Source organism: Hyperolius riggenbachi, chromosome 5 (assembly GCF_040937935.1).
Source record: "Hyperolius riggenbachi isolate aHypRig1 chromosome 5, aHypRig1.pri, whole genome shotgun sequence".
Classification (NCBI taxonomy): Eukaryota; Metazoa; Chordata; class Amphibia; order Anura; family Hyperoliidae; genus Hyperolius; species Hyperolius riggenbachi.
In genome coordinates, this window is record NC_090650.1 from 121,929,739 (window position 1) to 121,950,749 (window position 21,011).

General features: G+C 41.7%; 1 protein-coding gene across 12 annotated transcripts in view; it reads right to left on the bottom strand.

The window, feature by feature from the left end:
* The window catches only part of GADL1 (glutamate decarboxylase like 1), a 437,687-nt gene that overhangs the window by 76,783 nt on the left and 339,893 nt on the right, over positions 1-21,011 (bottom strand). The window lies entirely within an intron of this gene.

The following is a 21,011-nucleotide window of genomic DNA, read 5'->3' on the forward strand; positions in this document are numbered from 1 at the left end:
CTGAAAGAGAGCTTTTCATTTTCTCTCAGGTTTGTGAAAAATACTTTTCTTTAGTGTAGCGTTATTTCTCATATCAAACAATTCAGCTGTTGCCTAGATACAGAGAGGTGCTGATAAAAGGGCACAGACCAAACATGCCACATCTATGTTCAGCTGAGCAAACTCTCTCTCTTGTCCTATCGAGTCTGACAAGGTGCGGCAGAGAGTCCCAGCTTCAGACTTCGTAAAGGACAGCTTAGCTTATGTCTTAGGGCTAGTTCACACTCGGCACTTGGATCGGCGCTAGCCCACGATCGCGTTTGGCTCTGCGATCACCACTTTAAACAAAATTTTGCAATTCAAGCACGATTAGCGCTTGTGATTCCCGTTCAATATAATGAGAATCGCAGCGCAATCACCCCTGAAATGCTTCATGTGGCGCGTTTGCGATTGATCGAAATTGCAACCGCTGTAGTGTGAATGTATCCATAGGGATACATTAGTAGCATGCTTTGCTGATCGAAGAATTACCAAGTGTGGACCAGCCCTTAAAGTTCACCTGCTCAATTCTGCTATCATTGTTTTCATTGCCATTTCCTGTTTACATTAAATTTGGGAGAGCAGATTTCAGCCTCTGAACATATACATGAAAATGATTACAAACTGCTTATCTCAGACTGCTGTTTCAGGCCAAGTTGACAGCCAACATAGCAACCTAAAAATTAGGTGAATTATTCCAATTCTGTACTTAGTACTGACAACACCAGTGAGGTGGTAGTGACCATTCAGACAGAGGACAACAAAACAACAAAAACCACAAAAGGATACATCAACTGTCAATTTCAATGAGAAATAAGTAACAGTATGAAAAACTGTGGTAAGCATTTGTGTTGCTTCAAATGCAGACAATGTACCATTATTTCATGCATGTCTTAAGTGCAGGATTGCGTTGAACATCCCTATAAATCAAAAATAGAAGGAAAATTGGGAGTCCAATATAGTGTAGTATGTCAAAAAATGATTGGATGTGTTGATAAGTGAGATGAATATACTCACAAACACGGGTTACCACTCAGGCAAGAACTGTATAGGCAGGTGAGGAGATTAAACCTGTCCCCACTCAGGAGTAAAGTGTCGCTCTCTGTAGATCAGAGAAAAAGGGGTAGGTCACCCCTCCACCAGGGGTGGACTCAGTGTAGTAGTAGGAGAACAGAGGCGCCAGCAGGATGAAAGTGGATAAAACTTTTAAAATTTGCCGGGAGAAAGTGGTGAACCTACCTCCATAAAACAGACACGAAGAACTGTCTAAATATACTGTAAATACACACATTTATTGAAAGTACCCCAAGGATGCAACACGTTTCGCAGGCATAGGCCCGCTTCATCAGGCAATAGGATGGGGACAAAACAGAATTGCTGTTTTGTCCCCATCTTATTACAGCAATTCGGTTATAGCAGGTTAAGCGTCTCTGTGTGTCACAGAGGCACTTTACCTGCTATAACCGAATTGCTGTTTTGTCCCCATCTTATTGCCTGATGAAGCGGGCCTATGCCTGCAAAACGTGTTGCATCCTTGGGGTACTTTCAATACATGTATGTATTTATATTTAGACAGTTCTTCGTGTCTGCTTTATGGAGGTAAGTCCACCACTTCCTCCCGGCAAATTTTAAACGTTTTATCCACTTTTATCCTACTGGCACCTCTGTTCTCCTACTACTATTCGTATAGTAGTCCATTGGTGCAGTGAATTTATTATCACTGCAAGGACCATAACTACAGTTCTTTGCTGGGGCCCCTCACGTTTTATGTCTAATCCTACTCTCAGTGTATTCATGTAGACACAGCAGTGTCATACTCCTTTATATTGTAATTTCCTCCCCCCCCAGCAGTGACATCATAAAAAGATACTTATGGGGTCAGAGTCTAGCATGACCTATATGTCATCAATCAGGGCCTGAGACAAATTGTGATCGTGGGATAAAATATAAAGCAGCTATATGAGTCATATGTGGTACTCATGACCTGTTACTAGATTCAAGTTTAGGTCTAAGAACTCTAACTGGGATTTGCTCCTGAATAAGTGAATGATAATGTGAGGTTCACAAAATGTGTTTTGTTCTTTGAATATGTGTAGGCAGGCACTGGAATTGGCACAGCTGATAAGACCACTCAAATTATACTCTGTACAACGATGTGGAGGTCAGTATTTCCAGCACTTGAAAGATATGAACAAAAAACAGTACTGACAGAGTGTAGCACACCCATGGGGAATGGTTTGAGATGGGGAGTTGGGTTGACATCCTATTATGATCCTGTATAAACTTTGCAGTGGTTCATTTTTGAAATGTAAAAGTCCTTATCTGTAGTTCATGTCCCAGTCAGACAGTAGGAGTGACTAAATATGTTTTTAGTCTTTTGGTAATGCTAGGAATCATGGATTCTTGGATTTCACGGATGATTCAACTTACTGATCTCCATGTTAACCGATAGAGCAGACTTAATTCTCTAAATAATTCATTCATTCATTCATTCATTCATTCATTCATTCATTCATTCATTCATTCATTCATTCATTCATTCTCTTACTCCCTTGTTCTCTTTCCTTTTCTCTCTCTCTTCTTTCTCTTCTATTTTCTTCACTATCTCTCCTCTCTCTTCTCTTTCTTCTTTCTCTTCTATCTCTTCTCTCTCTCTCTTCTCTTTATATTCTTTCTCTTCTATATCTTCTGTTTCTCTCTCCCTCTTTCTCCTCTCTATCTTTTTTATCTTCTTTCTCTTCTATCTCTTCCCTGTCTCTCTCTCCTCTCTCTCTTCTATATCTTCCCAGTCTCTCTCTCTCTCTACTCTTCTCTCTCTCTTCTTTGTCTCTTCTTTCTCTTCTATCTCTTCCCTGCATCTCTCTCCCTCTCTCTCTCTCTCACACACACACACACACACACACACACACACACACACACACACACACACACACACACACACTCTCTCCTCTCTCTCTCTCTCTCTCTCTCTCTCTCTCTCTCTCTCCCTCACACGCACTCTCTCCTCTCTCTCTCTCTTCTATCTCTTCCCCTCTCTTTCTCGCTCTCGCCTCTCTCGCTTCTCTCTCTTTTCCTTTCCTCTCGTTCTCCCTATGTGTTTAAATACACACACATTTATTTTGACCTTTATATTTTCTACAAGTACAGTTTCTTTATCAGAAGAACATCCATTCAAGCAGGAAGGAATGATATGTGTGATATATGTATATTCTATATATGCATATCTAGTTGGGATAACAGCTTTACATACAATTCTGAATACCGAGTGGAATGTAAAAATCCACCCTGATAGTATTGACATTTGTAAAGAAAATCAGCTTTGATCTAGTGTTCAGATTGAGATTTGGTAACAGCTAAAGCAAATAATGTTTTCCTGTGCTATAACTCAGCCACTAATTTATTCTGAAGGAACCACTGGATTGATATTGATAATGACATTCAGGGAATCTCAGTCTTCAGAGCAAAACAGTGATATGTTGCCAAGATTCCTAGCATAGTAGCATTGTAGGAGTAAATCTGCATTGAAACCTGCCTTAATAATGTCTCCTTATTTTTCTGTTGGGGAGACAAGACAAGAATAACATGGCTGAGATGGTGATGCTTTCTCCTAATGATGTGACATTTCAAATGTATGCAGTACAAAAAAAACATGTCAAGAGTCCAGGTGTTATTTTCAGTACTTGATACTGACACCTACAACATTTTGTCCCTTTTCTGACAGAAATATGTTTTGTCACAAAAAAAAACGAATAGTTGTACAGGTAATGAATAATCACAAACTGTGTCCCAACAGGGGACCTGACCTATATGTACAAATTAGTGACGCAAGGGAGTCACTGGTCAATCAGCTGGGTTATGGTCGTGTGTACCAGTGATCAACAGGTCTCAAAACACATATATATGTGCAGAGAAAAACCTAACACTCAACAGGTGTCATATCAGTAAATCTCACATTGGTAAGTATATATATATATATATATATATATATATATATATATGCCAAGGGATGAGCAGCACAAACCAAATTTTATGCAATACTATGCAAAGCATGCACGCAGCACTGGAGAACCCCAATCTCCATGAGAAATATATAAATACAGAGGGTGCTGCAGCACACAACAGGAAAACAGTGACAGGGGCTCTTGGTTACGCTTTAACGCGTTTAAGCTCACCAACTGCACCAAAGTGTCCCCGATCTGTTGAGTCCTACTCTAACCAGGCAAAAATGCTAGTTTTTATCAGCGTTATACTGGGAACCACGCCCACCTCTAGCACAGTTAAGCATATAAATGAGCGGTGCTCATAGTTCAGTTAGTAGCTAGTAGAAGGTGAGGTGTTTTTAATTTCATTTCTCCCATTTAGCTGACCCCTGGGCTTTTGGCATGGTTCCCAGTATAACGCTGATAAAAACTAGCATTTTTTCCTGGTTAGAGTAGGACTCACCAGATCGGGGACACTTTGGTGCAGTTGGTGAGCTTAAACGCGTTAAAGCGTAACCAAGAGCCCCTGTCACTGTTTTCCTGTTGTGTGCTGCAGCACCCTCTGTATTTATATATTTCTTATGGAGATTGGGGTTCTCCAGTGCTGCGTGCATGCTTTGCATAGTATTGCATAAAATTTGGTTTGTGCTGCTCATCCCTTGGCTTATATTATTTTCCCCTGTGAGCGTGCATAACCACGCCCACCTCTAGCACAGTTAAGCATTTAAATGAGCGGTGCTCATAGTTCAGTTAGTAGCTAGTAGAAGGTGAGGTGTTTTTAATTTCATTTCTCCCATTTAGCTGACCCCTGGGCTTTTGGCATGGTTCCCAGTATAACGCTGATAAAAACTAGCATTTTTGCCTGGTTAGAGTAGGACTCACCAGATCGGGGACACTTTGGTGCAGTTGGTGAGCTTAAACGCGTTAAAGCGTAACCAAGAGCCCCTGTCACTGTTTTCCTGTTGTGTGCTGCAGCACCCTCTGTATATATATATATATATATATATATATATATATATATATATATATATATATATATATATATATATATATGCAGATATAAGTTAAAAATACACTGCTTTCGGATGAGAGGTCTTTGCTCATCCCCCAGTGGCTGAAAGTCGGTCAAAAATACTGGGGTGTAGCTAGTCACACCGGAGCAGAGTACTTATTTTAAAAGTGAATACATATACCAATGGCAGTAGGAGTATAGTTCATATAGCTGTAAAGGAGCATTGGTGCAACACTCCCATTACCCTCAAGAGAACTTGTTTGTTCCTACATAGTGAGATGCCTTCACAGAAGGTATAAAGCTGGGGTAGAGAATGGGTGATATATACATAAATGACAGAAATATGTTTTGGTATGACACACAGAAAAAGTGTAGCGAACAATAAAAGCTGCAATTGTTACTACAGCCACAATAAATTCTTTGCAGTAATACTCTGTGAAGTCAATGAGAACATGATGGATATTACTGTTTTGTGGAGTCAAAGAAATTGATGAAGAAGTCACATCAAGCATCCTCCTTCACGTCCGCCTAACTACCTGTGACCTGGATCCTGGCCCAACACAGTTCATGTTGAACTGCCCCGACCTGTTCGTACCGGTATTCCTCAAAATTGTTAACTGTTCCTTACAATCAGGGATATTTCCTGCTTTACTGAAGGAAGCAATCATCAGGCCTCTCCTCAAAAAACCCTCCCTGGACCCAGATGCAATGACCAGCTACAGACCTGTCTCTAACCTCCCCTTTCTGGGCAAGCTAATTGAAAAAGCTGTTTACCTCCAGCTAGAAGCCAGAATCCTACAAAATAACAGTTATGACCCATTCCAGTCTGGCTTCAGGAAACACCACAGCACTGAAACTGCCCTCATCCAAATATGCAACCACCTGCTCATGGCAAGAGACAGAGGAGAGTGCTCGATCCTCATACTGCTAGACCTTTCTGCAGCCTTTGACACAGTTGACCATGACATCTTGATAAACAGGCTACAGGAATACTGCGGCATTGATGGCATAGTACTTCAGTGGTTCCAATGCTTCTTGAGTGGCAGAACCCACAAAGTGTCTATGGGGCCCTTCCTGTCCACCCCTGTAACACTTAAGTATGGGGTGCCCCAGGGCTCAATCCTCTCTCCCCTGCTTTTCACGATTTACATGCTACCGTTGGGAAAACTAATCTAAAAACATGGCCTGACATACCACTGTTACGCAGACGACACCCAACTATATCTTTCCTTCAAGCCTGGTGTGACAGACCCAACTCTAACTATAAACGACTGCTTACGTGAACTACAGCAATGGATGAATGACAACTGAATGACTAAATGCAGACAAAACTGAAGTCCTTCTGATTGGAGGGCAGAGCATGATAACAAAACAACTTAACTTGCAGTCTTCACCACTGGGAATAGGAGGCACGGATCTACGCAGCTCTGATCATGTGCGTTCTAATTGATGGGGATTTAAACTTCAGAACTCAAATCTCTGCGGTGGTGAAATCATCCTATTTTCACCTGAAGAACATTGCAAAAATCAAGCACCTCATACCCCCAGAAGATCTGCCAACCTTAGTCCACGCCTTCATCACATCCCGACTGGACTACTGCAATGCTCTCTACACTGGCCTTCCAAAAAAGGTCTTGTACCGCCTACAGTTGATACAGAATACTGCTGCCAGACTGCTAACCAACCAACCCCGTCACTGCCACATAATGCCAGTCCTGCATTCCCTTCACTGGCTACCTATAGAATGGAGGGTCCTATTCAAGATCGGCCTACTGACATTTAAATCCCTGAATAATCTAGGCCCTGGATACTTGAAAGATATGTTACAGCTGCGTAGCAATCCCCGCATTCTCAGATCCACAGGTTCTAATAATCTAGTCATACCCAGAGTCCACTTGGAAACTTTTGGTCCCAGAGCCTTCTGTCATGCTGCCCCTAAGTTTTGGAACTCCTTACCTCAACAGATCAGGACAGCCCCATCCCTGGATGTGTTTAAATCCAGACTGAAAACCCACCTGTTCAGTCTGGCATTTGCAGAAATATAACTTTTGTTGTGTGAATACTTCATCCTACTAACTACTGAATCTGAGAGAGCCTAAGTGCTTTGAGTCCTATGGGAGAAAAGCGCTATAGAAATGTTATTGTATTGTATTGTATCATTTGTCACATTTCTTTTCCTGTTTTTTGTGAAATCAGTATCAGGGGGGTTAATAAGAAACCCCCTCCTGGCCAAATCTGCAGCCAGGCATGCTTGCTGACACCTGAGATGTCAAGCTGCAGAGTTGTTGATCATTCGGTGGATCGGGGAATTAGTGTTTACAATAATCATCTGTTTATAAGGTTTAGATTTGCATATAATTGGATGGTTTGCAGCAATTAGTCAACAGAATACCCACGCTCGGGGCAACCCAAAACCACTAGGTAAGTATAAGTGACTAAAAGAGACCGAAACGCCCTCCTACTAAACTTACATCTATTTGACCCCACCTTACAATCCTCTTATTTATAAGGATAGAAGTAGTATAGGTTATATACGATACCTAGGTCCCCTGGATCTTAATCGTGCCATTGCTGGAGACAGAGGAACAGGCTGACAGCTGCTGGTGTGAAATAGATGCATAAGATAAGCTGCAGTTGAAACCCTATCTGTATAGCTCAGAAATTCCTGTGAGCTTTGTTCCAAACGCAGTCTGCATATGCAGAGATCTCAGCAAAAGTGCCTGTAAATTCTGGGAGGAGGTCTGGAAAATCTACACAAACATTACACAAAGTCCCCTCCAATTGGGTAGAGTGTTTTTTTTTCATCCAGGGGCTATGTCACATCACACTACTCACAGCAATCAACAAGTATTGGAATGTTCCCGCTGGAGGTCACGGACTAGGATGGTCTAAGTCCTCTTACAGCGACCCTAGAAGACCCCATAACCCTTACCCTAGTACTCCAAGATTCATGAGTAGATATATGAGTCGTAAACTCCTAGAAGCAGCAGTCCCTAAAAATAAGCAAAGAGGGGGGGGGGGGCTGACTCCAATTAGAGAAAGAACCTATGATAGATTAAAAGCCACAGAAATTCCCCAGTGGGCGCTAGACACCCTCACTGAGGAAGAAAGGGAGTGTTTCTCTACTATACCTGGAGGGAAACCAACTGGTCCCATAGATACTTCCACTCTCAGTGCTGAGATGGTCAGACATCCACAAACAGTGGGAACAATTTAATGCCTGATGTCGGTACTGGAAGTGGTATGAGAGACCTACGCCAAGACTCTTTTTAAGGGGTGAACCCCTCAGAGACAATGCCATCTGTGAAGAGACACCTAGAAGAGTCAGAAGAGGAAACAGAGGAGGAAGGAAAGCCCAAAAAAGGAAAAATAAAATTGGGTTAACTTCTGAGGTTGAATTCTCTACTATAAAAATCTTCAATTTATTTTCACGATATCTCAGTTCGAGCGAAGAGAGCCTATTGAGAAGAGGTTTAAACTTTTCCCCCATTTCCAAACCCGATGAGTTTACCCTTTTTAAGGATCTACATAGATTTGTGTGAACCCTCACTCTCAAAATGTTCTTTTCTATCCAAAATGCTAAAAATACAGTTGTGAACCAACCACTCACGGCCCCCAATGAGGCAGGTGTAATAACACCAGCAGAGTCTGTTAAAGGCCATTGGCGAGAGCCGTACGATTTCGCTGATGAACAGGCCCTGCGGGACCTCGAAGAACTGCAATTGGAAGCAGGCGAACTCGAACGTGATCCCGACTTGGACAGTGATTGGTTACAATTTTTCCTAAATATCGAAGTAAAAAACACTTCTTTTAAGCCAAAATCGGTGTTTTATCCTACACAGTACAAAGGCCAGTATATTAACTCCTTCTATAAAATCATCTTGGAGCAACTAAAAGAAGTATGTTCCAGCAATACAGGGATAAAAGAAAATAATCTGAGCAGATTGGAGAGAGAGGCTTTAAAAAACTTGTCTGATGATAAAAATGTGGTCATCAGACAAGCTGATAAAGGTGGAGGGATTGTGCTTTTGAATTTTGATGACTATAAGAAAGAGGGCCTGAGATTGTTAGCTGACTCCTCAACCTACATCAAGCTGACTTATGACCCTACTGATGAGTATAGGGGACAATGAATTACAATAACTGATAATGCATATAAAAATGGGCTAATCAACATAGAGGAGAAAAAGTGTTTGGAACCATCGTACCCACACACTCCATATTTTTATATCATCCCAAAGATACATAAAGATACTAAAAAACTACCTGGAAGACAAATAGTGGCTGGAATGTGGGGGCTTCTTGAAAATATTTCAGCTTATGTAGATTATTTCTTGCAGTCATGTGTAGTGAATACGGAGGCATACACTAGGAATTCCCAGCATGTACTTGACCTGCTTTCTGTTTATAAGTGGAAAGATAGTTATTGCTGGGCCTCCCTTGATGTAACGTCACTGTACACGTGTATTCCCCATGAGAGGGGGATAGAGGCTGCAAGATATTTTCTGGGAGTTTATCAAGACCGTCCACCTGAACAGAGTAATTTCCTCATTGATTTGCTAGGGTTTGCTTTAGCTCACAATTATTTTTCTTTTATGGATTCAATATACCTACAAACCTGTGGCAGATCAATGGGGGCGGGATTTGCCCCAAGTTTCACATTCTGGGAGAATATGTTTATTTGGGGTAAAAATCCTTTTAAGAAACATCTCGTTTTTAACCGAGATTTATTGATGATATTCTAATTATCTGGGATGGGACCAAAGATGAATTTACCAGTTTTGTTGAATACTGCAATAGTAATAGTTTCAATGTATTCTTTACTTATGTAATAGATAGTAAGAATATTGTATTTTTCTTACTTTAATGACAGATGACACAAATAAGTGTATACAATCTAAAATGCACTTTAAGCCCACTGCTGGGAATTCGTATTTGCATGTGTCCAGCTGCCATCACCCAAGATTGATTCAGGACATACCGAAAAGCCAGTTCTGCCGCCTAAGGAGGAACTGTTCACTTAATAAAGATTATAAAGAGCAAAGTATGATTCTAGCTAAGAAATTTATACAGAAAGGGTATAAAGAGAAATTAATTGCTGGTGTGATTGATGAATAGAGAGGTGTAGATAAAGATAGAAGTAACAGAAAAACAAAAGAGCGCATATCTAGTGAGATCAGAACACATGGAAATAATAAAAGAGCCCCTTCATTTGTCACGACTTACAATAAAAGTGCAATGAAAATAAAAAATAATGTAAAGAAAAATTGGCAGCACGGTGGCGTAGTGGTTAGCTCTCTCGCCTTGCAGCGCTGGGTCCCTGGTTTGAATCCCAGCCAGGGCACTATCTGCAAAGAGTTTGTATGTTCTCTCCTCCGGGCACTCCGGTTTCCTCCCACATTCCAAAAACATACGGATAAGTTAATTGGCTTCCCCCTAAAAATTGGCCCTAGACTACAGTACTTACACTACATAACATAGACATATGGCAATGGTAGGGATTAGATTGTGAGCTCCTTTGAGGGACAGTTAGTGACAAGATATATATACAGTGGAGGAAATTATTATTTGACCCCTCACTGATTTTGTAAGTTTGTCCAGTGACAAAGAAATGAAAAGTCTCAGAACAGTATCATTTCAATGGTAGGTTTATTTTAACAGTGGCAGATAGCACATCTAAAGGAAAATAAAAAAAATAACCTTAAATAAAAGATAGCAACTGATTTGCATTTCATTGAGTGAAATAAGTTTTTGAACCCCTACCAACCATTAAGAGTTCTGGCTCCCACAGAGTGGTTAGACACTTCTACTCAATTAGTCACCCTCATTAAGGACACCTGTCTTAACTAGTCACCTGTATAAAAGACACCTGTCCAAAGAATCAATCAATCAAGCAGACTCCAAACTCTCCAACATGGGAAAGACCAAAGAGCTGTCCAAGGATGTCAGAGACAAAATTGTAGACCTGCACAAGGCTGGAATGGGCTACAAAACCATTAGCAAGAAGCTGGGAGAGAAGGTGACAACTGTTGGTGCGATTGTTCGAAAATGGAAGGAGCACAAAATGACCATCAATCGACCTCGCTCTTGGGCTCCATGCAAGATCAATGGTTCTGAGAAAGGTGAAAAAGCATCCTAGAACTACACGGGAGGAGTTAGTGAATGACCTCAAATTAGCAGGGACCACAGTCACCAAGAAAACCATTGGAAACACATTACACTGCAATGGATTAAAATCCTGCAGGGCTCGCAAGGTCCCCCTGCTCAAGAAGGCACATGTGCAGGCCCGTCTGAAGTTTGCCAATGAACACCTGAATGATTCTGTGAGTGACTGGGAGAAGGTGCTGTGGTCTGATGAGACCAAAATAGAGCTGCCTAAAATGCTGCCTATGACCCCCAAAACACCGTCCCCACCGTCAAGCATGGGGGTGGAAACATTTTGCTTTGGGGGTGTTTTTCTGCTAAGGGCACAGGACAACTTAATCGCATTAACGGGAAAATGGACTGAGCCATGTATCGTGAAATCCTGAACGACAACCTCCTTCCCTCTGCCAGGAAACTGAAAATTGGTCGTGGATGGATGTTCCAGCACGACAATGACCCAAAACATACAGCAAAGGCAACAAAGGAGTGGCTCAAGAAGAAGCACATTAAGGTCATGGAGTGGCCTAGTCAGTCTCCGGACCTTAATCCAATAGAAAACCTATGGAGGGAGCTCAAGCTCAGAGTTGCACAGAGACAGCCTCGAAACCTTAGGGATTTAGAGATGATCTGCAAAGAGGAGTGGACCAACATTCCTCCTAAAATGTGTGCAAACTTGGTCATCAATTACAAGAAACGTTTGACCTCGGTGCTTGCAAACAAGGGTTTTTCCACTAAGTATTAAGTCTTTTATTGTTAGAGGGTTCAAAAACTTATTACACTCAATGAAATGCAAATCAGTTGCTATCTTTTATTTAAGGTTATTTTTTCGATTTTCCTTTTGATGTGCTATCTGCCACTGTTAAAATAAACCTACCATTGAAATGATACTGTTCTGAGACTTTTCATTTCTTTGTCATTGGACAAACTTACAAAATCAGTGAGGGGTCAAATAATTATTTCCTCCACTGTATATATATATACACACTGTACAGCGCTGCGTAATATGTCTGCGCTATATAAATACTTAATAATAATAATAATATTGTATTACAGGACCCTTTGTTGAAAGATGAGCTACCTGATAATCCAGGAGTTATATTAAAAAAGGCCAGATTAATCAAAAACAAACTTGCACCAAGTAATATTGGTAATCGACAGCAAGAAGGACCCTCTCCCTCATTTTTTTCCACAGTTAGTAGGGAATTATAAATATAATGAAAAACGGTGTGGGTGTTGTAAGTACATCCGACATTGTGTTTCTGAAGCAAAAGGTCTTGAAGTATACGTAGGCGCTCAGCCCCTAACATAGACCACAATTAAATTTTGTTATTAGAGGGCTAACCAACAACATAGATGTGTTTACGTTTGATACATATATATTCATTTATTTATGTTTTACATATATATATATTTTTTTACATATACATATATATGCTTTATATCTGTTCATATATATATATATATATATATATATATATATATATATATATATATATATATATATATATATATATATATAGTATATATATATATATATATATATATATATATATATATATATATATATGAGTAATACAGTACAGATTTTAAATAATACCTTATAAATTCATTTTTAATTGTATTTTTTATATAATAAATAAATTGTTTGTATATAATTTATTTTATATGTTATATGTAAAGTGTGAGCAATGGTAAGGGCATATTGGGCAGCAGCGGCGCGGACTATCCCCGCAGCTAATCTTGACCCTAGTATTATATATATTAAAGTCGTTCTTCCCCCCGGCGTCGCGCACAAATCTACCTAGAGCCAGTTTGCTCTCCAATCAAGGCTGCCTCGCAACAGGTCGCCATATCCCACGCTCCTCCCCGTGCCTGATTGCGCACTGACTAAATTTGATCCATTTCAGCCACTGCTGCAGGTCGATGAGGGTTGCTTAGCAACCAGCCATATTTTTAACCCCCGTTCCCTTCGCCATTGCGTCATCTGACGAAGGCGTGGAATGCCGATACACGTCATGACGTAATAGGCGCAGGGCATCTGCTGATACCAGTCTGTGTTCCTCATCTTTCCGGTGCTCCTTATTCCCCTCACTATTGGCTACAGTGCGGAGGCGATCCGAGCGGTGGAAACATCTCTAGGATGCGGTGATGTACACTATCTAGTGTGATGAGCCTTGTTTAATTTTACACATTGTGAGTTTTATTCCACTTTTTTATGAGAAGCAAATTAAAAAGTTAATACACCAGAGAGCTCTCCTCTCCCCTTTTTTTCTGTTTTCTACAGTATGGTTACTAACAATTTGTTCTTGTTGCTTCTCAATAAACTTCCAATGTATGAGCTCTGCGTCAATAAGTAAACAGCGGTATAGCTGTTCACGGTAGTTCATGGTTCTTTGCACATTGACGTGGCTTTGCAAGCAAGGCAGGATAAAATCTCATTTGCCAGAATGATTGCAATTAACAATCCTTTGACTTAGTAAATCAGGTCCACCATGTCTTTCTGCAAAGAATGGTATGTCTTGTGCAGTGCAGCAGTGTATAGTGATCTTCTTCTAAAGGTCATTGGTCCCACATTTCTACAAACAACCATTGTCACCATTTGCTGGCAATACCTGTTACCAGGAATGCAAGGTGTGTGTCTGCCAGAGTGAATTTGTGCTCAGGTAAGACAATCATTGAACGCCATTGAATTAAAACATTTTTGTTTTTTTATAACTGACAATTAACACATCATAGATTCTACTGAAAATGTATGACATCTCTTTAAGAATAAACTATGATATACAATGCAATACAATACAATAACATTTGTAAAGTACTTTTCTCCCATAGGACTCTGTCTCCGAAGGTTTTAATGTGGACTCTGGAGTAAGCGAAGGGTTGGTGTCATGTGGCAAATGGTGAGGTTGGCTAGTTAACAACCTTGCAGCAGCATTGTGAACAAATTGCATTTGATGCAGCTCTTGTTTGGAAGGCCTGTATAGAGAACATTTCAGTAGTCCAGCCTTCGTATGATGAAGCCATGAACTAGGGTTGAAAGATCTGCTGAGGTATGAAGCGACATGGTGACATACATCTGACATGAGATATATCATGTCAGAGATGCATGAATACAAGCAACATAATATGGGGAATTCTTACTTACTGTCAAATGCCATTTGGATTCAAAGCATTGTATACATTCTGATCTTAACCACTTCTCTACCACAGGGTTTTTCACCTAAAAACCACAGCAATTTTCACATTTAAGGGAGGCAAGGGTTAATGGGCTTAATGGGGGTATAATTTATTTAAAAAAAAACCTCACTGATGCTGATCAGTCACTAATGCTGTGTTAGTTATCTGAGATCCTCTCACGAGTGATCTCAGTAACTGTAACAGCATAGTGACTGATGCAATGTTTACACACATTCTGCATGAATGAGCACCGTCATTGGCTTTGTGGACACATGTTCACATCAGCCAATCACGGACCAGCAGGTGCCCGACGCGTATGCACATCCGCGTGCACACGGACATGAACGCGCACGTGCACGCGAACGCGATCGCGCACAGCAGCAAAATAAACAGGAGTTGCCTATCTACACCCCTGTGATTCAGGTGAAGTTTAAAGGGGCGTAGATAAGCGTGGCAGAGGTTGTTAAGTGGTTAATACACTATGGCACCAGTAAGTTGTTTACATTTTTATCTGGAGCTAAACTGCAAGCAAGAATGAATTGTCATACAAACTGTAATTTCCAAGCTGTAGAAAAGTCAGTAAAATCCAAGGATTTTTAAATTGAGAAAAATGGATGTTTCTCTCTTAAGCCTGACACACATGGATTAGATATCTGTGAGAGATCTAAAAAAATAAAACTGGGACTAATAACATATAATTGATGTAACCGTACCTTCGCCGGGATGGCTTGAATGAATGAGTCAGTGAAAAAATGACACCTATGACAACTTTAACACCTCATCCAGCCGCTCAGAGTAGAAAAGAACTGTCCTTAAGTTATAAGGTCAGAAGACAAGCTCTGAGCGCCAAATCTATTTTCAGACACATAGGCACATTAGTTCTGTATCCTTCAAGTAATCCCCAATGTAATATATCAGCAAGACACCAGCAATTCAAGCTAGCTGAAACAGCTGAAAACTTGGATAAAAGACAGAAAAAAACAAGTTAAAGATATACCCTATCATCTTAATCAACGTTAAAAGCAAACTGGAATATTTTCTGTAAGTGCATCAGATAACATCAAGGCTACAAAAGCTTTGGCTGCCATAATCTCATTAGCAGTGCCGTTTTATTTAGAAGGAATGTGTGGTAATGAGAGCAATATGTTAAAAGGGTGAAGTGAGCAAGAAGCACTGTGAATAGTTTGCTAAAAGCTTTATCTCGGCTTCTCGCATTCATTTACAGTTGAAGAAAAAAACAGATGCATTAGGGCTCTTTCACATTAGGGCAGATTTTCTGCGTTTCAACGCAAAGGATAAAGTTTGCGTTACCCAAGGTGAAATGAAAGTCCATAGACTTTCATTTTAGCTTTCACATATAACGCAGCCTTTTTGTGTGTTGCGTTCCACTGCACCCAGGCGCAGTTTTTTGGCCAACGCTAGCTTTATGCGTTACAATGTTAGTCAATGTAAAACGCACACTATGCGCGTTTTTAATCCGTTTACGCAGGCAATCAGTCCCAGAATGCAACAGAGGAACAATGTAGAAAGTTGACAACTAAAAGAAAAAAAAATTACCTGCATTTTTCTATGTGCAGTAACGCATTGAAAACGGATTAAAAACGCACACTCACTGCAGTGCAACGCATATCAAAACGCAGTAAAAGGCATACAACAAAACGTATGCTTTGAGCGTTCTCCAACGCAAGCTCTGATGTGAAAGAGCCCTTACAGTTTCTATCCAGAGTGATAGGCTGACACTATTTACTCCATCTCAGTAATAACATAATGAGGTGCTACTCACTGGGGCACTTCCTAGACTGGTGGTGCAAACGAGGGTTCCTTGAGAAATTCCAGAGAAAGGTGGCTATACTATGTGACAGTGAGTTTATAAAATAATATAGGCACCTACTGCTTTAACTAATGGGTTTGAATGCCTGAACACTGTGATTTTGTCACATGGACACCAGGGTCCCCTTCCCACAACACAGCATTGCACTTTTTGTGACCTACCGTATGTTATTGCTGGTGGTGACTTTGGTGGTGTTTTGGATAATGACATGGATGTGATAGACAAGCCCACATGTGACACTGAGGTATGGATTTATTTTAAAGGAAACCAGAAGCGTAAGGAATATGGAGGCAGCCGTGTTTATCTCCTTTTAAACAATACTAGTTGCCTGGCAGTCCTGCTGATCTCTTTGGCAGCAGTAGTGTGTGAATCACACACCTGAAACAAGCATGCAGCTAAGATTTTTTATCAGAAACATCTGATCTGGATGCTTTTTCAGTGTCTATGGCAAAAAAAGTATTATGCTAGGTACACATGGTGCAATTTTCTGACAGATTTCCAACATATCCGATCAGATTTACGATTCATTTTTCGATCCATTTTCCGTTCACTTCTATGAAAAATCATTCCAAAAATTGTTTAAAAATCAGATTGAGCATGTTGGAAATAATCGATCTGACAGTAAATCTGTCAGAAAATTGCATTGTGTGAGCCTAGCATTAGAGGTAGAAGATCAGCAGCACAGCCAAGTATTGTTTAAAATTAAATAAATATGTCAGCCTCCATATACCTCTCACTTCAGGTACTCTTTAAAGGGAACCTGAGATGGGAGGATTTAAAATAGTATACATACCTGGGGCTTCCTCCAGCCTGTCTGGGGCATATTGCGCATATGTGGACCAGTCAAGCACGTGCCCCCATCAGGCTCCTGTTGCTGGGGGCATTCTGCGCCTGCGCAATACTACTGTGCAGAATGCTCCCAGCCACAAGAGCGCGATGGGGGAGTGTGCGCCGCCGGGCTGCGCCTACGCCAAATGGCCCAACTGAAGTTCTTTCTGGACCGAAGCCCCAAGTATGTATATATTTTTTTAAATCTCCCTGTCTCCCTGTGACTTGTTTACACTGTATAAATGATATGCTTATTGATGAGGGGGTTGCTTCCTCATCAGCTGTAGGTGTTTTCAAGTGTGATCATTTTAGCCTGCAAGTCTGCATGTGGTATATGTGTCATATTGGTCTGCACTATGTTCTGATGACATGGACACTCCGAGGCCTAGGAAACAATTGTCAACTATTCATGTGTTGGCTATTGATGCAGTCAGTCAATAATAAAAACTTCATAGTGAAGATAACGGAGTTCTAACCTAACTTGGACTTTACTACTTTGCCTACACTCAACTGTGGGGAATCCTGGTGGACCGCAATCATCTCCTTGGTTCAGTATCAATTGAAATATAAGTACTCAGTCACCATAAAGGACTCAGGACAGAAGTAAACTTTGATGAAACTTAATGTACCATTGGATGCAGAGTCCCCTGCAATTGGGGAGGGAGCTTTTTGTCACCCAGGGGCTGCGTCACATCACACCACTCACAACAACCAACAAGTGTTGGAGTTGGAATCGAAACAAAGGGGGTTACCCACAATAAGCTTTTGTTGGCTGAAAACTTTGGGGCTCACCTGTCCTAATGACAAGGGGTGTATCCACTAAACTGAATTAAGCAGAATTAGGTGCTTAAAAGTCTTACTACACAATGAGTAGAGCAGAATGCAATACAATATATGCAATGCATTACACTCTACTCACCATGTGTAAGAGTTTCAGCATGGTATTCTGATTAATGCATTTTAGCGCATACACCCCCAAGTGCGATAATGTGGTAGAGCAAGATTCCAGAAATCTGTATTCATGTGGCATAGCTCGTAACATGCTGTTCTCCATAACCTACAATAAACAACACCGTATCAAATCAGACAATCTCTGTGCAACAGCTTAACCCCCTTGGCGGTATGAAAAATACCGCCAGGGGGCAGCGCAGCAGTTTTTTTTAAATTATTTTTTTTTTAAATCATGTAGCGAGCCGAGGGCTCGCTACATGATAGCCGCTGCTCAGCGGCATCCCCCCAGCCCCGCCGATCGCCTCCGGCGATAGGCGATCAGGAAATCCCGTTCAAAGAACGGGATTTCCTGGAGGGCTTCCCCCGTCGCCATGGCGACGGGGCGGAATGACGTCACCGACGTCAGCGACGTCGGGACGTCATTGGGAGACCCGATCCACCCCTCGGCGCTGCCTGGCACTGATTGGCCAGGCAGCGCTCGGGGTCTGGGGGGGGGGGAAGCCGCGCGCCGCACCGGATAGCGGCGATCGGGCGCGTGGCGGCGGCGATCGGGGTGCTGGCGCAGCTAGCAAAGTGCTAGCTGCGTCCAGCAAAAAAAAATTAAGTAAATCGGCCCAGCAGGGCCTGAGCGGCACCCTCACGTGGGTTACCGCTAAGGAGGTTAAAGGACCAAGCATAAACACAAATCATGTATAACAGTCGTGAATACTACCCACAGCATGATACAAGCAACCTGTCCCAGCAAGCAGTGAAACCAGTGCAATCAAACTGTAAGGATGCTATTGGAAATAATAGCAGGCAGCACGGTGGCATAGTGGTTATCACTCTTGACTTGCAGTGCTGGGTTACCGGTTGAAATCCCAGCCAGGGCATCATCTGCATGGAGTTTGTATGCTGTTCCTGTGTCTGGGTATGTTTCCTCCAGGCACTCTGGTTTCCTCCCATATCCCCAAAAACATACAAATAAGTTTATTGGCTTCCCATTAAATTGGCCCTAGACTATGATGTAAGCAGGAAAAAAAGGGCGCCGCTATAGACTGTAATGCAATTATCGTTAATACGGTGATAAAAGGGCGACAGATAAATATCGTTAACAATATTAACCATTTCAGGATTCGGCGTACGCTTAACTACGCCCCTGAATCCTGAAGTGGATTGCATGGAAACGGCCGCTCGTACGAGCGGCCTTTCCATGTCAGTTCACGGAGGGTGTCTCCGTGAACACCCTGCGAGCCGCCGATCGTGGCTCGCAGGGTAAATGTAAACACACGGGGAAGATCTTCCCCGGTGTTTACATGTATACGGCGCTGCTGCGCAGCAGCGCCGTGGCGGAGATCGGCGATCCCCGGCCTCTGATTGGCCGGGGACCGCCGGCACCTGATAGGCTGAAGCCTATCCCATCAGGCGCAGGACGGAATTCCGTCCTGCGCCGCTCACAGGGGGAGGTAGAGGGAGGGAAGGGGAAGGCGGCCAGGAAGCGCTGCGGAGGGGGGCTTTGAAGAGAGCCCCCCCGCAAGCGCAAGCAGCCGGCGGCGATCAGACCCCCCCAGCAGGACATCCCCCTAGTGGGGAAAAAAGGGGGGAAGTCTGATCGGCCTGGCTGCTAGCTGATCGGTGCTGCGGGCTGGAGAGCCCACGCAGCACCGATCAGCAAAACCACCCGGTATCCGGAAGTGGTTAAAACATTAAAGTTTTTGAAGTATGTTATTGTTTTAGAAGCTTGCAACATTAGAAGCTAGGCAACCCCAGTGTGGTTAGGGTTAGGCACCACCAGGGGAGTGGTTAGTTTTGGGCACCATCAGGGGAGGGTTCTGTGTGAGGTTAGGGTTGGGTTAAGCATATGTTGAATTATGTTACGATTTTTAACGTTAATATATTTTCGTTATCAACTCCCATCTGTTTCAAAACTGTATTTATCGTTAACCAATTTCGTTAATGATGTTTATCGTTATTAAGATATTGATATCCAGCTAGGCCCTTGTTGCTGGCGTCCTTTTTTCATGCACGCACTACGATACATACACTACACTATACATATACAGACATATGACTATGGTAAGGATTAGAGTGTGAGCCCCTGTAAGGGACAGATAAGTGACAAGACAATACACTCTGTACAGCCCTGTGGAAGATGTCTGCGCTATATAAATACTAAATAATAATAATAAATCTGTGCTAAAAGACTCAGCGGTAGGATGAGGCAGGGGTCACACTTCTGGTGCATTCTCATCTACATATCAGCATGGAGTCTGTCGAAATAACATGCAGCATGCTGTGCGTTTACAAGGCAACATAGGCAGTGAAGCATATCTATGTTCTGCATGTTTCACTGTATGCATCACACCGCACTAGTAGGACGTGCAACACAAGGTGTATAGCCTGCCGATTGGTAAGTGAAACTAAGGACAAGTAGGGAGTCTTATAGCTGGAAAGGATAGAACCAAGGATAGCTTTTCAAACAAAAAGTCAAAATTTACATGATACCTTCGTAACTAGTATCTAATAACGATTTTTATATATTCAATTTATGCTACAGACAACCTCATCTTATTTTTCACCATGTGTTCAGTCTGGATTGTATAGGTCTGTGACAGGTGCACTTTGAGAATTACTTTTCCCAAGAAACATTAAATGGATTTATAGGTCCATTCGTAGACAAAAGCCCATTAAGAACATGAATGGGAAGACTAGATGGACTACTTTACTTTTATGTCCTTCAGTAGACAGTGATTTATTAGGATAGCACTAGAATACACTGTATATAGGTAAATAAACGTGTGCACATAGTTGTCCCAGGAGATGATCATACAGGAATAATTCATGGGGTAAAAGTCCCTGGACTAGATTTCAGACAAAGCCTATGATAGGTTTAATCATCATTGCCTGTACTGAAATGTCTACATCTGATGAAAGACACGCAGCAGATCAGCATTATGTTGAAATTTGCAGTAAGTTTCTTCATCAAAGTACAGTAATAAAGGTGTCATGTTTAATGATAAAGACACCTCAATTATGAGAAATGTATAAAAAGAGTCATAATCGGAGCTGTAGGGGAAATCTCTGATTTAAC